Below are 15,075 nucleotides of genomic sequence, written 5' to 3' on the forward strand. Positions count from 1 at the left end.
CAGTGGCTCCAGAGGTTTTATTTATTGCCTGTTGGTAACCGTCGACCGAGCGTCAGGATGCGCCGGGGGCTGGTGACAGACGAAACGAGGCAGAGGGACAAGGAGTGAAACAACTGGGACATGTGTAATTTTCCTTCCTGCTCACTCCCTGCCCTCACCGGTGACATCACCCACAATGTCGGTTTTTCACTTCTCGGTGGTGCTTTCCAATCTTTCGCTCCCATTCCCAGGCCAGGAGCCGCTCCTGCAGGCTTGTATCCCTTGGTCTCCTCACGGCAGAGGCAGCGTGTCTGCCCAGCCCCGTGGGACAGAGGAAATTCCTTCCCTCCAGGTCTTTGCATCCACAGAAAAACCAGCACCCCTGTGAAGGTCCCAGGCTTGCAGACCCACATCCAGGGGACCCATGCAATATTTAGCCATTCTCCCCCCTGTTGCCACTTTGAAGTCCTTCCCTGGGGGATCCATGTCCCTTTGTACCCCCCATCGCATGGCAAAGAGGAGCATTTGCCCCAGCAGATGTGAACAAAAACCATGGGAAAGTTTGGATCTTCCCAGCTCAGGGTACATCCTCAATCCTGCTCCCACAGCCTCCTGGTGGCACAGCCCAGCTCAGCCCACACAGTTTGTCACAGGAATTTGAATGTTTGGGGTGGCAGGGTTGGAGGAGATCAGACACAAAACTGAGTTCTGGGAGAACTAGACCTTGCAGCTGAGCAGGCACTGTCCCACCCTTCCTAGCTCCAGCCTTGGGCTCTGCCCACTTTCTGTGCCAACAGCAGCTCTGTCACCTTCAGAGAACAACCTTTACTTCTCTTTCCCAAACCTTTCTCAGCCCCCTTGGTGCTCCCTCCCCTTCCAAGGCATGGGGTGTATTTGCTCTCCTGCAGATCTGGTGGCTTGTGGACAGCTATTCGGTTTACTGCTGCTGTTCAGCTGCCTCAGAGCCATCAATTGCCTTTGTTCAAAGGTTGCCTGCCCAGATGATTTTACAACGTGGCTACAATGATTTGCTCCATTTTGCACTTTAAACTGATGCCACGGTGATTTCTACCATGTCAGCGAGCGAGTAATGAAGCACTTGAGCCTATAAACACATGTTGTTCTTGTTTATGGTCATATTAATAGCACAATAAAATCATTGCTCACCCAAGCAGTTGCTTTAAAAAAAAAAAAAAAAAAAAAGTTTGTTTCTTTTAGGTTTCTGCGTGGAAAATGGAAAGTTGTGGTTTCATGTCTGCCGGACCCCCAAAGCCCCAGACTCTCTAATGGGGTGTCATTTATGCTGGAGCACAGAACCATCATTTTTCCTGTGCTGCACACAGAAATGTTCAGCACAACTTGTGTGGCAGCTCAGCTGCTGCCTGAGCTCTGCCTAAGCTGCAAATACCACCCAGCTGGTGAGGGGTTGGAGTGTTCCTTGCCCAAGCCCCGGGGACACACAGCCCCCAGGAGAAGCTGTGCACCAGGTCTCTGGTTTGGCTGCTTTGTGCCAGCTGGGGAACACCCCCACCATGGTTATGAGGGATGAGGGTATCAAACTTCCTGTCCTTGGTCCTGTGGTTGAAAAATCTGTGAAGCATTTTTGTATCCAAGAGATTTCTCCTGGGAAGAAGGTGGAAGCCAGGTACAGCAGTGCTCTAGGGGATGAAGGGGTGTAGGGCTCTGTTGCTGTTTTTTATCTCTCTGGAAGTGATTGGTGATACACAGAGGTGAATTCAGTGTTCCTTCCCACTCCCAGTCCACTGTTTCACTGCTCCTCTCTAATGTTTTGGGGTTTTTTTTGCCAAGCTGGTGTTGTGTGCCAGCCAGGAAAAAAACTCATGTTGCTTTCCAGGTCAATGTGCTGCAGTAATTAAATATCCAGGCTATTTACTCATGCAGCAGCTAAAGCAGAGCTGAATATTCAATCTCACCATTGTATGCATAGAAGAAGAAAACAAACACCACCAGTCCTTTCATCACATCAGGTGGTCCTTTCTGGAGAAAGCTTTGTGGCCAGGGGTAGGTAGGAGGTGGTGTCCCCAAGAATTCCTTCTGTTCAGTATCAAATTTACATAGAATACACTTAATGAGGAGCAATAACACCTTCTGCAAAGTGATTTTATTTCAAAGAAGTCCCTCCTCAAAGGGAAGCTTGTTGAGCAGCACATTCCAGAAAGGCTCTTGTTAAAGGGAGTTTTCCCTCATCCAGCTGTCTTCCCTGAAAAACAGTGATCCCATATTCCAGTAAAACTTCTACCCAAGAGCACCATCACAGGTAACATGTCAGGGATACAGCAGGTGCTAAGAAGAAGGATGAGGAGAAGTTTTGGGCAGTTTTTATGGTCAAACTTGGCAAAAAGCATCTTCACCTACAGTTTTCTGATGCCGTGGGACTGCTGGGGTTTGCCAGCCTCTGCCCTGTTGTTACAGGTTCTCCTTAACATCGCTAGGAAACGCATTCATATTGGAATTTCAAAAAGGATTTTATAGCAAGCATTCCCACAGCAGTGTTAAATGTGGCCAGCAGCAGACCTTGATCATTCTGCTGTTTGAAGATGTTGGAGGCTGAGCTGCTTCCAGGGCCAATTTCCCAGCTGGTGCAAGGTAATACTGCTCAGCAGCTCTTCCATAGAAACAATTACCCTCAAAAAGGGGATGCTCTTTGTATTTCCTGATGACCTAGAAGAAGATAGAAGGAAGTAGGAAAATTTTATCATTCAAGTAGAAGATTCTGTCTTGGTTTGGCTGCAAAACTGGTTGTTTCACGCCTGGGAAAGCTGTGGAAGCCTTTGTACTGGGAATGAGTGCAAATAGGCACACGTGGGGGGACAGCTGGATAAAAAACAGCAAAGTTAGATGCTTCTTATAATTTTTTCCTCCAAACCAAGCAAATGGCTCCAAGCAAACATTGGTAGAAACTTCCAGCCCTTGCTCCACTTTCACCTGTGCTCACATTTCCCTTCCCAAGGGAAAGGCATGGGACTGACCCTTCTGTGGGACCACCTGAGAGACTGTTGGGAGGAAAAGAGAAGTGGGCACACACAGGACATGGAGCAGGGCCTTGTGCCACTGTTATTGCAGGTGTTGGTGTCATTCCTGCCATCTGTTCACTCCTTGCTTGCAGTAAAGAACAGCTCCAGCTCATGAAATGAATGGAAATGATGGGAATTTAGCCCCAGGAGCCCACTGTGACACCTGACAGGGGGGTGTTGAAGCTACTCTTAGTGCTGTGTCCTCAGCCAGAGGGTTGGGACACACTGCTGGAGACCCCACCCCTCCTGCATGAGCAGGACTAAGGTGAGTGCCAAGGTGGAATGGGTGTTAATCATTTACCCCGGAGGCTGTAACAGACACTCTGTGTGTGTCTGTAGGGATCTGCAGCAGGAATGTTCAACAGGGAAGCTGCTGCTCAAAGGGCACCAGAGTGCCCTTTTGGGGAGGCAGTTGGTTCAGATCCACCTTTGTTTGCTTTGTGGGAGCACGTTTCCTGTGCTGTGGGTGCTCTGTCACTGGCAGGGCCATCACTGCGTGGGGGCTGCAGGGTGCTTGCCACTCCTGGGCATGACCTTGACATCTTTCCTCCCTGATTAATAATGTCACAGCGCCAAACAGGAGCAGGGCACTTACAGGGAAGGTGATAGCTACTGGTGAGTCAGGAATGATGGTGGTGTTTGAGCCTCACTCCATTGGAATGGCTTTGGAAGCATTGTAAGCTGGCTTTTCTGCTGTGCTAAAGCATTTTTAACAAATTAGGTCATCATGGACATAATATGTATATATTTCTTATTAAATAATGCAGATATAACAACAAGCCAAGGTTTGGGATTGAGTTGGCACCCAGGTGTAGCTGAACATGTTACCATCACCTTCCTTCAGGGGGAAAAGATGATAAATACAGGCTGTCATTCCTCCATCTCTACATTCATCCCAGCCAACAGCAACCCAGAACTTCCTGTCTTCAGCTTGGGTTTCTTCAGTTCATGCCCAAAACCAGGCTTTGCCCCTGAGGAAACCCTTCCTCTGTGCTGAGGTGCCAGAAGGATCTTGGAGCTCCATGGGAGTCTGTAGAAAGCCCATGATAAAAACAAACAGTGGAGGGGCATGACATCATTCCTGAGTGTGTTTCTCTCTTGGTTCACTGCAGAGCTTGCTCCTAAATCCAACCTTGCATCCTCAGCAAAGGGTCTGTGAGCAGGAGCCTGCTGTGCCAGCTCTGTCCTGTGCTCTGCACTCCGGGTGAATGCAGTGTCTGTGGGTCACAAGACAGTCCCAACACATGAAAGGTCCCTCACCTTCTCTGGAAGGAGGCTGAGGACCCAGCAAAGCTGTTCCAGAAGCATCTCTCCCAGAAGGAAAGTTGGTCCCATCAGTATTCCTGCAGCAGGCTTTGCTACATGCCCAGGAATGATTGACAGTGGCTTGAGCTTTACTTTTAAATCATGCAGCTTTGCCTCATATTAACACACGGCTAGAGAGGATTTAGCAATTTAAAATATTAATAATGGGTAGCTCATTTCTGAGCAGACAGTCTTAATAACAGTGCTCCTCCTCGGCCGGGCTGTGCTCTGAGGTCACTGACTCTGACCTTGCTGCTTGCCCTCACCTCCTGACAAGAATGCAGAGCTGTGGCCTCGTGTTCCCCCCTTTCCCTGCTCTGTGGGGTGCCCTGGGCACTCCCATTTCAGGGGCAGGGACACCTTTGTGGTGCTAATGGCACCAAACCTGGGGAGAGAAGAGCCACACCTGCCCCATCACCTCGAGGTCACAAAGCTGGGAGAGCAGGAGCACCCTGGGGTGCTCGTGGGTGCTGTGCCTGCCCTGGCTTCCTACCCCTGGAAATTTTAGACATACCTGAAACAAAGTGCAAACAGGGCTTTTATAAAGCACTGCTTCACAGCATTTTGGGACAGCCAGGGCAGACCAGAGGCACCACGAGCTGCCTTGAGATGTTGGCACCTTCTCCTCAGGAGCCCCAGGTTTCAGAAGATCTCTGCTCACACAAAACCTTTTCTTAAACTTTTTGAAGCCTGTGGTTGCTCAGAAATGCAGATACCTCTTCACTTTTCTTGGCTTGCTTTGCCTTTGTGGCTTGGTTGGTGCCCCACCAATCATTTTGGCCACAGTGGTGTCAGTGAGGCTTGGAACATAACCACAAAATCAGACACATCTGGAGAAAGCTGAGCGAGGTCACCAGAGATGGAGATGGCTTTGTTTTTTAAAGGCAGCCTTGATAAATGGCAACCAAACCCTCTTCCACTTACAAGAGGCGAAAGCCAAAAATAAAACCACAATAGCATCCACAATTTCTAAAATAGCTGGCTTCCACTCCTGTAATTAAATTTAGTTTTGATTTTTCAAAGAGCAACTGGCTAAAGATCAGTCCCTAATTCATGGCAAATTGGTTTGGATAAAACAGAAATCTACTTACCTCTTAATCAGAAAACAAATCCAAACAAAACCAGAATCTGATCTGAGGTTTATAAGCTTTTTTTAAACTCAGTATTTAAGTGCTTCTGAATGTCTCACTGAAACCCAAAACTAGTGGTTAAAAAAAAAAAAAAAAAAAAAAAAGTCAGGGAGAAATTCCTGTGATTTCTCAATCTTGCTCAGAAGCAGGAAATCTGGGGACTTCCTCAGAAGGTTTCTTGGGATGCTGACATGCTTTTCATTATCAATGATGTCTTTTATTGAAGTGCACAATTGATCTGCAGAAAACACGGGTGAAGGTTTGGGTAATTCCTCCCTCCTGAGCCAGGCTGCCCGAATGTGGCAGTTCATTAAGCATGTTCTGCTCCTGCTAATTGCCAGCTTCGGTCCAGGCCTCAGTGTGGAGCATACCCTTGGAGTGGAGGCTTATCTCAGGAGCTTCCTGAGTCTGCTGAATTGAATGAAAGTCTCACCAGGAAAAGTGGTTTGTTTTGCTTTTAGTTTGTTTTGTAAGAAAGCTGAGAATTTCCCTTCCCAGCCAAGGCTGAACTGACCAGGGAAGCTCACAAATTTCAACTTTGGATCATCAGGCACTCCAGACTCCAGAAGTGCTGAATTCCTTTTTAAAAATTATAACTGTGCATTTTCAGTCCTCCGTTAATTCTGTTCTACTTTGGAAAGAGGCTGTGAATATGCTGCCTTGTTGATTTCCTTCCTTTCCCCAGAGAGATTTTTGGTCAAACAGAGGTAAAATGTTTAAACTCTCTCAGACTTTCAAGCTTGGCTTCCCATTTTTAACCCCGTAGTTATGAGGGCACTTTCTGGTGTCATCTTCATGTCAGAAGTCATCTGTCACATCCACATTTGATCAGTGACTGGAGCTGGGATGTCATGAGGCCAAGTGACCCGAAAAAGGTTCAGCAGGAGGTCAGGGGCAGAAATGGCCCTGTTTTCTTGGCTCTGGATTTTGTTGTGGAGTTGGGGTAAAACCCACCATATAATAAATTTTGGATTGTGTCTGAGAAGTGAAACCCCTGCTAGGGGACAGTGGGTTTGTCCTCTGAGGGACCTGAACCCACAAACCCATCCTAGAGCGGAGCTGAGCTGCTGTTGAGGAGCCCTGGCCATCCCTGCCAGCACCCAGCTGCAGTTCCCCAAAGGCTGGCAAAATCTTCCTAAAAAAGGTCATTTCAGGCTGAAAAGCAACCAAGCTTCTCCATTTCAGACCAAAAAGGGATTTTTTTGCGGGGTGTGGGGGAATAACCTAAATTTGGAAAACACTTAACCAAGTTGCCTTAACTTAACAACAGCTTTTATTAGATTGCACTTGTCCAATGAGATTAATGAACGTTTTCCTTTGAAACTCTGGGAGTCTTTCCTAGACACTGGGAATAAGTAGGTTCCTTCAAATGTTCTGCTTCCTACAGGATTTACTGGTGAAAGATTTAATACAATTCAGCACAAACATTTTAACCTTTCCATCTAAAATGCTGTATTCAACCGTTTCCTGAATGTGTATAATTTAAAGGCTCGTGTTTTCCTGTGTCATGCTCTCTGAAGCATTTTATGTCGCCTTGCTCCTATTGACTCTTTTAAGAAAACACTGCAGGAGTATACAGTCACTTTCAGATAACTCAGATTGTTTACTTTATGAATGAAGGAGGAAATTGAATACTCAAATAAAGTTATGCATCTAAGTGCCAGGAGCTAACTGCCCTCTTAAATTTGCTTGTCTCCTTGAAAGAGTCTTTAAACACAATTTATGACGTAAAGAGCCTTTCTGGAGTGCTGAGAGGGATCTCCACTGTCTCTGTTATAAATGGATGCTCTCAGCAGCTGCTGGAGTCTGGGCTTTGAGGAGCTCTTGTGCATCCCATGGATCTGTGTGGGGTGCAAATAAGCAGGGGCTGCTGTTTTGATGGAATTATCTGGTACAGACTGTATAAAATAAAGGAAAAGAAGAATTTCTAGCATCATCTACCCACGGTCACACTAAACTTTAATATTAGGTTTAGATCTCACCGTTGGGGGAGGTGGTGTGTGGCTGCCTATGTGAGCAGTGAGATTTGTTGTCCTGTTTCTCCTGTTCCTGGTTTGGAACAACTTTAATCTGGTTTGTATTGAGGGATATAACTCAAACCAGTCCCAAGTTATCCTCGTCTCCATGGTGTCTTAGCACCCTAGGTAATTGTTTCTTCCTTAAAATAGCTGCCAAACATGATTGAATTTGCACTGAATTAAAAAATAAAGCAATTCCCCAGGGAATTAACCTTGCAGACTCCCCAGCCTGTTTCTCCACCCCTTTCCTTCAAGAGAAGTTCTCTCAGGATTTCATTCCACTGCATTAATGAAGTGCTACAGTAATGGGAATATGATTGACATATTAAATGTCCTTCCTTGAGCCAGAATGATTAGAGAAAGATAAATAGGAACAGGCACATGTGGCCAGCTTGGCTTTGACAGCTATGGGCAGGGTTTTGGGGGAGGCTTGGGGGATGCCAGGGTGCCAGAGGGATTAAAGTGCAGCCCTCCCAGTAGAGATTTAATGCTCATGAGCCATCATTTGGCACAGGACTTTTCCAGGTTCCCATCCAAATACAATGCCTTGACATAGACATCCCTTTGTTTACAAAAAGAGGAAAGATTCAGAGTCCCTTTGGGTCCTGTTGGCTGGGATTTGATGGCAGGATGAGGGAACAAGGTGAATTTCATGGATCCCAGTTGGATGTGGGAGTTTGATGGCCTTGAGCTCTGCTCTCCTCAGCAAAGCCTTGGCATGCTCAGAGCAGAGAGAGACATGGAAAGCTCCCTCCTGATGTCCAACATTCTTATCCAGAAGCAGGACCAGGGGCCAAACTCTGCTTCACACAGTAACCTTTGAGCCAAGGGCTGCCCTCACTGTGGGCACAGAGTGCAGAGATTACCCCTGCATGGATTATTCAGGCGCCAAAAAGGTGAGGTCCTTGAAACCTGGAGTAATTGAGAAATTCTAAGATAAAGGGCAGGAACCCAAATGAGATTGTGGCCTGCAGAGTGGGGGAAAGGGTGGATTTGGTGGTTGGATTGATGGACAGAGACACTGATTTGCATCCAACTTCAGCCCCTCTGCACCTCCCCAGCATAGAGTTCTCCACATTTCCCACACTCCTTCCTGATCGAAATTTGTGAAGCTTTTGGGGCATGGAGGAGACTTGGAGAGATCTGATTATTCCCATGGCTTGTCCTAGCAGAGCACTTTGCACAAGGGCAGTGACTGGGAAGGAGGTGTCCTAGACCTTCCTCTCCCCTCCCAAAGTCACAAATCCCCATCTGAGAGAGGGGCTGGGGGCTTAGGGCAGGTGACCCTCGCAGAGGTCACTCACAAGGTCCCACCTCTCCCCCAGCGTGGGCTGCACCACCAGCAGGACCTCTATCACACACTAATATTGGATTATGATGGTGAGACTCCACAATGTCACACTGATAAGGGCCAGGGTTTTTCCCTGTACGAGCCTGTTCCATTTTAACACGTAGGTATGTCAAGTGAAGGGAATATTTTCCCTTCTGCATCAGACTCCAACTTTGCCGAGGTTGGTCACGGGAAAGGGTGTGCAAATGTCAGGGAGACATTTGTCTGGCAAGGGGGGCAGTTGTGGGGTGCAGGGTGCTTCAGAGCTGTGGGAAGGGAAGTGGCAGGGAATGGGATAATGTGGATCAAGACGTGGTGAGGATAAGGCAGATTTTCATGACTCATGCTGGCAGAGCTGCCTGGCTCTGTGTTTCAGAGGTTGCTGCAACGTTACAAAGATAGTTAAATCATTAATAGTTAGCAGTTTTCCCAGTCTTATCCAGGCAGTGTTACTGGAGTGTCTGATAGACACCTTCACTCTTATTTTCTCAGGTTCTGCTGAAACAAGCAGGAGCTTGGTGCAGCTTGTGAGGGCCTCTCACATCTCCATTTATACCATCCATCAGTGGCTTCAAAATGTGCCCCAAAGGCAGAGAGGGACCAAGAGTTGATGTTGGAAACACTGTACAGCAGTGACTGAATGAGAAAGCACTTTTTGCAATCCTAGATAAAAATACTCGCCAGAAAGTGATGATGCAACAGAAATACCCTGGGGGCTGAAAAAAATTGATGCTGCTTCACTTGAACACAGCCTGCTTGCACAGTCCACCCCCAACCAGGTAATGTTTGAGGAAAGAGAGGTGGGAGTCATTTGAAGGAGGAAAATACAGTAGCAAAAAGCAAATATTCGTTTGTAAATTCCACTGTCTAGGGCTGCTCCCACACAGGCAGTGTGATCATCTCCTCCCTCCCTCCAAAACCAAGGGTCCCTGGGGGAGAAGATAAAGTGGTGCTTGAGGAAGTGCACCAGCTTCCCTTGGGCTGAGCTCTAATTAATGAATTAAAATGCAGAAATGCATCACAGCTTGTGTTCCCTGGTGAATTCCTACTGAACAACCCCTGCAGAACCTCTGCCAGCTCCACGAGCATCCAAGTCAATATGTGCACCAAAATGTCAGAGGGGACAATAGCAACTAAAAATAGGCAAAGGCAGGAATTTGCCTATAATATTTTTAACCTTGTAGGATGGCAAAGTTATATATAGCTAATGCAGAAAAAAATGGGTTTTGTTGCTTAAATGAGGAAAACAAAGAGTGTGTCTGTTTAGTTGGGTTTAGCATCAGTTGAATTTCAAACCTGACAACATTTGCTGGCTCTGTACCTGTGTGCACTTCTCCTGGGGCTGTTGTATGGTGTGTAGGGGAGCTGGGGAGAAGCATGGGTCACATCATAAAGGCACTGAGTATTAGCGGGGGATTTTGTCTCCTGGTCCTGTTTAGCCAGGTAGGGAGGCAGGGCTGGGATTGCAAAGACAGTTTGGAATTGTGCTCGTGCAGTTGCCGCTGCCTGGTCTCTGGGCAGGGCACCAAGACTGGGTAAGGTGGCTCCTGACATCATCTTTAGCTCTCCAGTCCGTGCTGGAAATTTGCCATCTGTGCTGCTCCTTGGAGGGATAAGGAGACAGGAGCAAGCCAAGGCTGCTGCTCTGTCTGCTGCTCTGGGCTGGGACCCAGCAGTGCCTGTGCCCAGTTCACTGCCAGTATCGCCAGGGTGGGAACCCCTGCCTGAAGAGCTGCTTGGTAAATGCTCAAAAGGGCAGTTTTCCTCACAGCAGAAAGAGATGAATAAACAGGAAATAAGGGGTTGAGCAACTGCTCTTTTTTTTTATGTATGTCTATGACAAACTAGGACTTTTAGCAAAGAATGTCTTGATGATAAAGCATTCAGGATTCAGCACCGAATCAAAGAAAAGTTTGCCATTTAATTTAATAGGAACATGTTCAAGTCTGTAATCTGCAACTGGAACTCTGCTTTTTTTTTTCCCCTGCAGATCCCTTTAATCCTTTAGCAATCGTGTATTTTCCAAAGAGGTTTTCTGTATGTCCCGGGGGTATAAAATCACAGTGAGAAAGAAGTGCTGCTCATAACCTGTAAGCAACTACAATCTGCCTCCCACTCTGCTGGTAACACCCAGTGGATATTTGCCTCTCAGAGATTAGAGGAACAAAGCAAGAAGAGAGCAGCGTTCCATTACGGTGGAGCATATAATATTGTGATTATTACTCATGCCCTCTGTCTAATTAATCATTTGGTGTGTTATTTGAAGGCAAACAGGGCCTTTGGTTCATTATCGCTTATACATACACAGAACTGGAGTCACTTCAGTGCTGTCAGACTTGCTTAATCCCTGCCTGGGTTTTGTACATGTCTGGGTATCTGAATCATGTACATGGCAAATGATCTACTAATATGTTTGCTCCACCAGTTTGTTCATATGGAGCCAAATATATGAAAGCATTCAAACTCCGGAAAGTGCAGATATGGTCCTAATGGACTTGACAAAGGCACCTAATGTTAAAGGTTATGAAAAAAGGCTTGCTGATGAAATGCTTTCTTTTCTTTTTTTCTTTTTTTTTTTTTTTTGCCTTCTTTTCTTTTCAAGTATTTTGTTTGTGTTTCTTTTATTATTTATGTTTTATCTCGCTTGGTGTTTAAACTGGGAGGCAGGAAAGGGGATCAAGAAAACTCTGAATTTTATGAAAATAGACTTAGGGGGTGAAACCATCAGTTTAATCTGAAGTAAAGGGTGGTTGCTGATGATGGGTGCTCTGTTATTGGGCTCCTCCCAGTAGAGGAGCCATCCCCAGTTACCAGAGTTACCGGGATGCTGCAGTGGTGGAATAAAACACAATGGCAAAGGTTATCCAGGTGCAGTTATCCTGCCTGCCCTCCCCATTGGTGCAGTTGCTTCCATCCTGCCTCACTGCAGGGCAGCACTCAGAAACTCTGGGCCATGAATTTTAAAATTTAAAGAATCTCTGTATCCTTTCTCCTCACTGCTCATTTGTACAAGAGCAGAGCCTGCTTTGAAGCTCTGCACTTGGAAGATTTCACATTAAGACTGTAACATTTTGATTACAAGTGATATAAAATGCAGTTCACTTTATTTCCTAATTAATGACAGTACATAAGGCAACAGTAAACTCAATTGCTTCCAACAGCTTTTTATATTCACTTGGAGGCATTTACAGAAATATGACTCCTGTACCCAGCAAAATCTTCCCTTGACCAGATGTAGAAGGAAAGCAGTTTTATTGGCTCCGTGATAATATCACTAAAGAGGAAACAAGCTATAAAAATAATAAAAAAACACGAGCCACACTGAATTTGAGAGTTGCTAAACTGAAAGATACAGAAACAAATACAGAGAAGATAATAAGGCCTTTTACTGATAGTGCTGTCCTGTGTAAATAACGCAGACACTGAATAAGTCCCTCTGCAGTGAGACTCATTAGAAACACGTACATCAGCCCAGAGCAATTACTTTGATGGTTCCCCAGCTGCTTTTCACAATAAATGTCCTCAGACCCACCAAGGCTGGAGTCATTCAGCTTGCTGCACATCCTTGCAGATATACAGCCATGCTGAAAACGGGGAACTGCCAAGAGCTCCCGCTCAGGAACCTTGGGCTTGTTACTTTATAGAGCAGATTTTAGGAGAAGTGCTGGTCCAGGGGAGCTGATTAAACAAGGTGTTCAAACAGACAGAGAGTGAAGTGCCCATTTCCATAAGGAATGAGCATGGCCAAGGATTATATGGATCCATGGCTGTCCAGAACATAGATCTTTTCCTGGGTTTGCATCTGAGGGGTGAGATGGTCCTGAACTGCAATGAAATCCATGAGGATCTGGTCTTTCTAAGCATAAAACTTGTTCACAAATTACTCCAATCAACACTTTTTTTTTGCTTGAAAGTAGAGATAATGGAGTTCTGCACACATTGGAGCTCCAAGAACGCAGCAGTGGGTTTTCAGAGATGGGATTTGCCTTGCAGAGGTACGGCACAATTACCCACACTGCAAACCATCTGTCTCCTGGGGGAGCTGCAAGAAGTCTAGAGAACTGCTTGGCTGAAAGTCAGCAATAAAAGCTAAATTTCCTAAGGTAAATTTTCTTTTTTTTTTTTCTGTTGGTTTTAAATATTTTGCCTGGGAAAAGTCCAATGAAGGAACAAAATAAATAAACATGGGAGACTACAGCCTTTGCAGCATGATAGAAGTGTAATGTAATAACAAACATAAGCTGAAAGCCAGTCAGAGTGAAAATACATACATTGAGGACACTTTTGTCTTTGTATTTGGTAGTTTGAAGGTAAGGAGGTGAGTAAATGATAAGAAACACTAAAGAAAGAAGAAACACTAAAGAAAGAAGAAACACTAAAGCTGACTCTGAGGCATAAAATTCCATGGTTGCATGGGAAAAGGTGAGTGGTGAGAGTCAACAATGAGCAAGACATCAAATAAATTTGTGTATCACTGGTAGTAAGTGACAATAAGCACTTTCTCTCCTCTTGCTGCCACAGGTTTTTTCTTCTCTACACAGGTTTTACAGAGGGATGGGACACAGCCAGCCCAAAGGCTTTCTCCAGCAGGAGTGCAATGAATGTCCAGCTTCTGAAGGAAATTCTTTTTGTCATGACCATTCTACTGTGACAATGGAAAGAAGGACACCGCCTTTGGCAAGGCAAGAAAATGGGAACTGACAAGAATGAAAATATATAAGGAGAAAAAAAGAAAAAAAAAAAGGGAAAGCAAAGAGACATCTATGATTTCCTGAGATCCCTTCCCTTGTGAGGGTGCAATCAGAATCAGAACAGGTATTTGCTCCAAAGAGTTAATCTTTATTAACAGCCCCAGAATGCCCTTCAGCTGGTGCACAGCCTGGTTCAAAGGTTTTCCAGAAAAACAACATACCATAAACCAAAGGGCAACACTAATTGGAAGCAGTGTAATTCTGAAAACAGCAATACCTTTTTGTGGGTTAATAACCGGAAATTAAATTTCATGTATGTTAGCAAAGGCCATCATAAAGCACCAGGTGAATGAGGGGCACGGGCAATAAGGGCAAGGGTTTGGAGCACACACAGTCACATCCAGCAGCAACCCCTACTCCTTGGTCCCAGCCAATATTCCCAAAGGATTAGTCCTCAGCCTTGAACCCCTGGCTGAAGGAAATGATTTGCACAATCTGCTCATTGCTGCTTTGGTGGTGGAGTAAGGAGTGACATGAATTCAGCTGTCCCCAGAAGCAGAGCTGCTCTGCCGCATGTGCAGTCAGGGCAGCAGCAAAGGGTTGATGTGACTTGTCCCAGTCCAGTGCTCGGGCTACTGGCGCTGTGAAGGACCTTGCCATCTGCACTGCATGCACAAATGAAAGGCTTGTCTGAACAATTAATGGGGTTCCAATGTTCAAATGTCATGCAATGGAGAGCAGGTACAGGCGCATGCTGGGGCTGGGCTTGCTGCTGATGGCAGCACCTGAAACGGAAACTCAGCTAATATTTGGACTGCAGGGTGTGTGTCTCTTATAAGGAAATGGCTTAATCTGGAAAAGGAGGCAGAAACACAAGGTCAGATCCTCTCTCCTCTGCCCTCATTTCCTCTTCTGGCTGCACTGGTTTCCCCAACACTACAGAGAAGTCAAGAGATTGATGTCCCCAAGACCAGGCTGTCTCTCTCCAAGGATTCCTGCAGTGCAAGCCACCACCCCAAGCCAGGGCTGTGAGGGGTGGGTGCTGGGCAGGGATGCCAGATCACCTTGAGTTCAGTGACATCTTGCAGACAGCAGAGCTCTGAGGAGATGGATCCCATACAGAAGTTGTCCTGACATAACAAAGTTGTCTGCTGGTCGAGCCAGGCTGATCACAATTAGTTGGAGATACCCACGGACCTTCTTCATTCCTGGGAGCTCATCTGTGAATAACCAGAGCTGTGGCCTCAGGCAGGTGTTGTGTCTGTGGTGGCAGTTCCTCCACCTGGGCAGTCCCTGCACATCTGTGCTTCTTGACACACTAGAGAAACATTTGCTGCTGTTGGATTTATTTCCAGCTCTTGGTGGTGAGGATGAAGAGTGAGAAAGCCTGAAAGCCAACGTATACCTGGGCAAGAGCAAAAGCTCTCCAAGCACACCGTGGGCTGCAGAAAAGGATGGTGACAATCAAGTGTCCCTGAGGAGGGACAGCCCTTTGCAGCTCTGAACCACAAACTCTGCTCACCACAACCCGCTGCTGCTGCTCAGGGTCTATTTTACTTTTCTCTGTCGCTGTGTTTGAGAGACTTT

This window comes from Motacilla alba, chromosome 20 (genome assembly GCF_015832195.1).
Source record: "Motacilla alba alba isolate MOTALB_02 chromosome 20, Motacilla_alba_V1.0_pri, whole genome shotgun sequence".
In the NCBI taxonomy this organism is placed as follows: domain Eukaryota; kingdom Metazoa; phylum Chordata; class Aves; order Passeriformes; family Motacillidae; genus Motacilla; species Motacilla alba.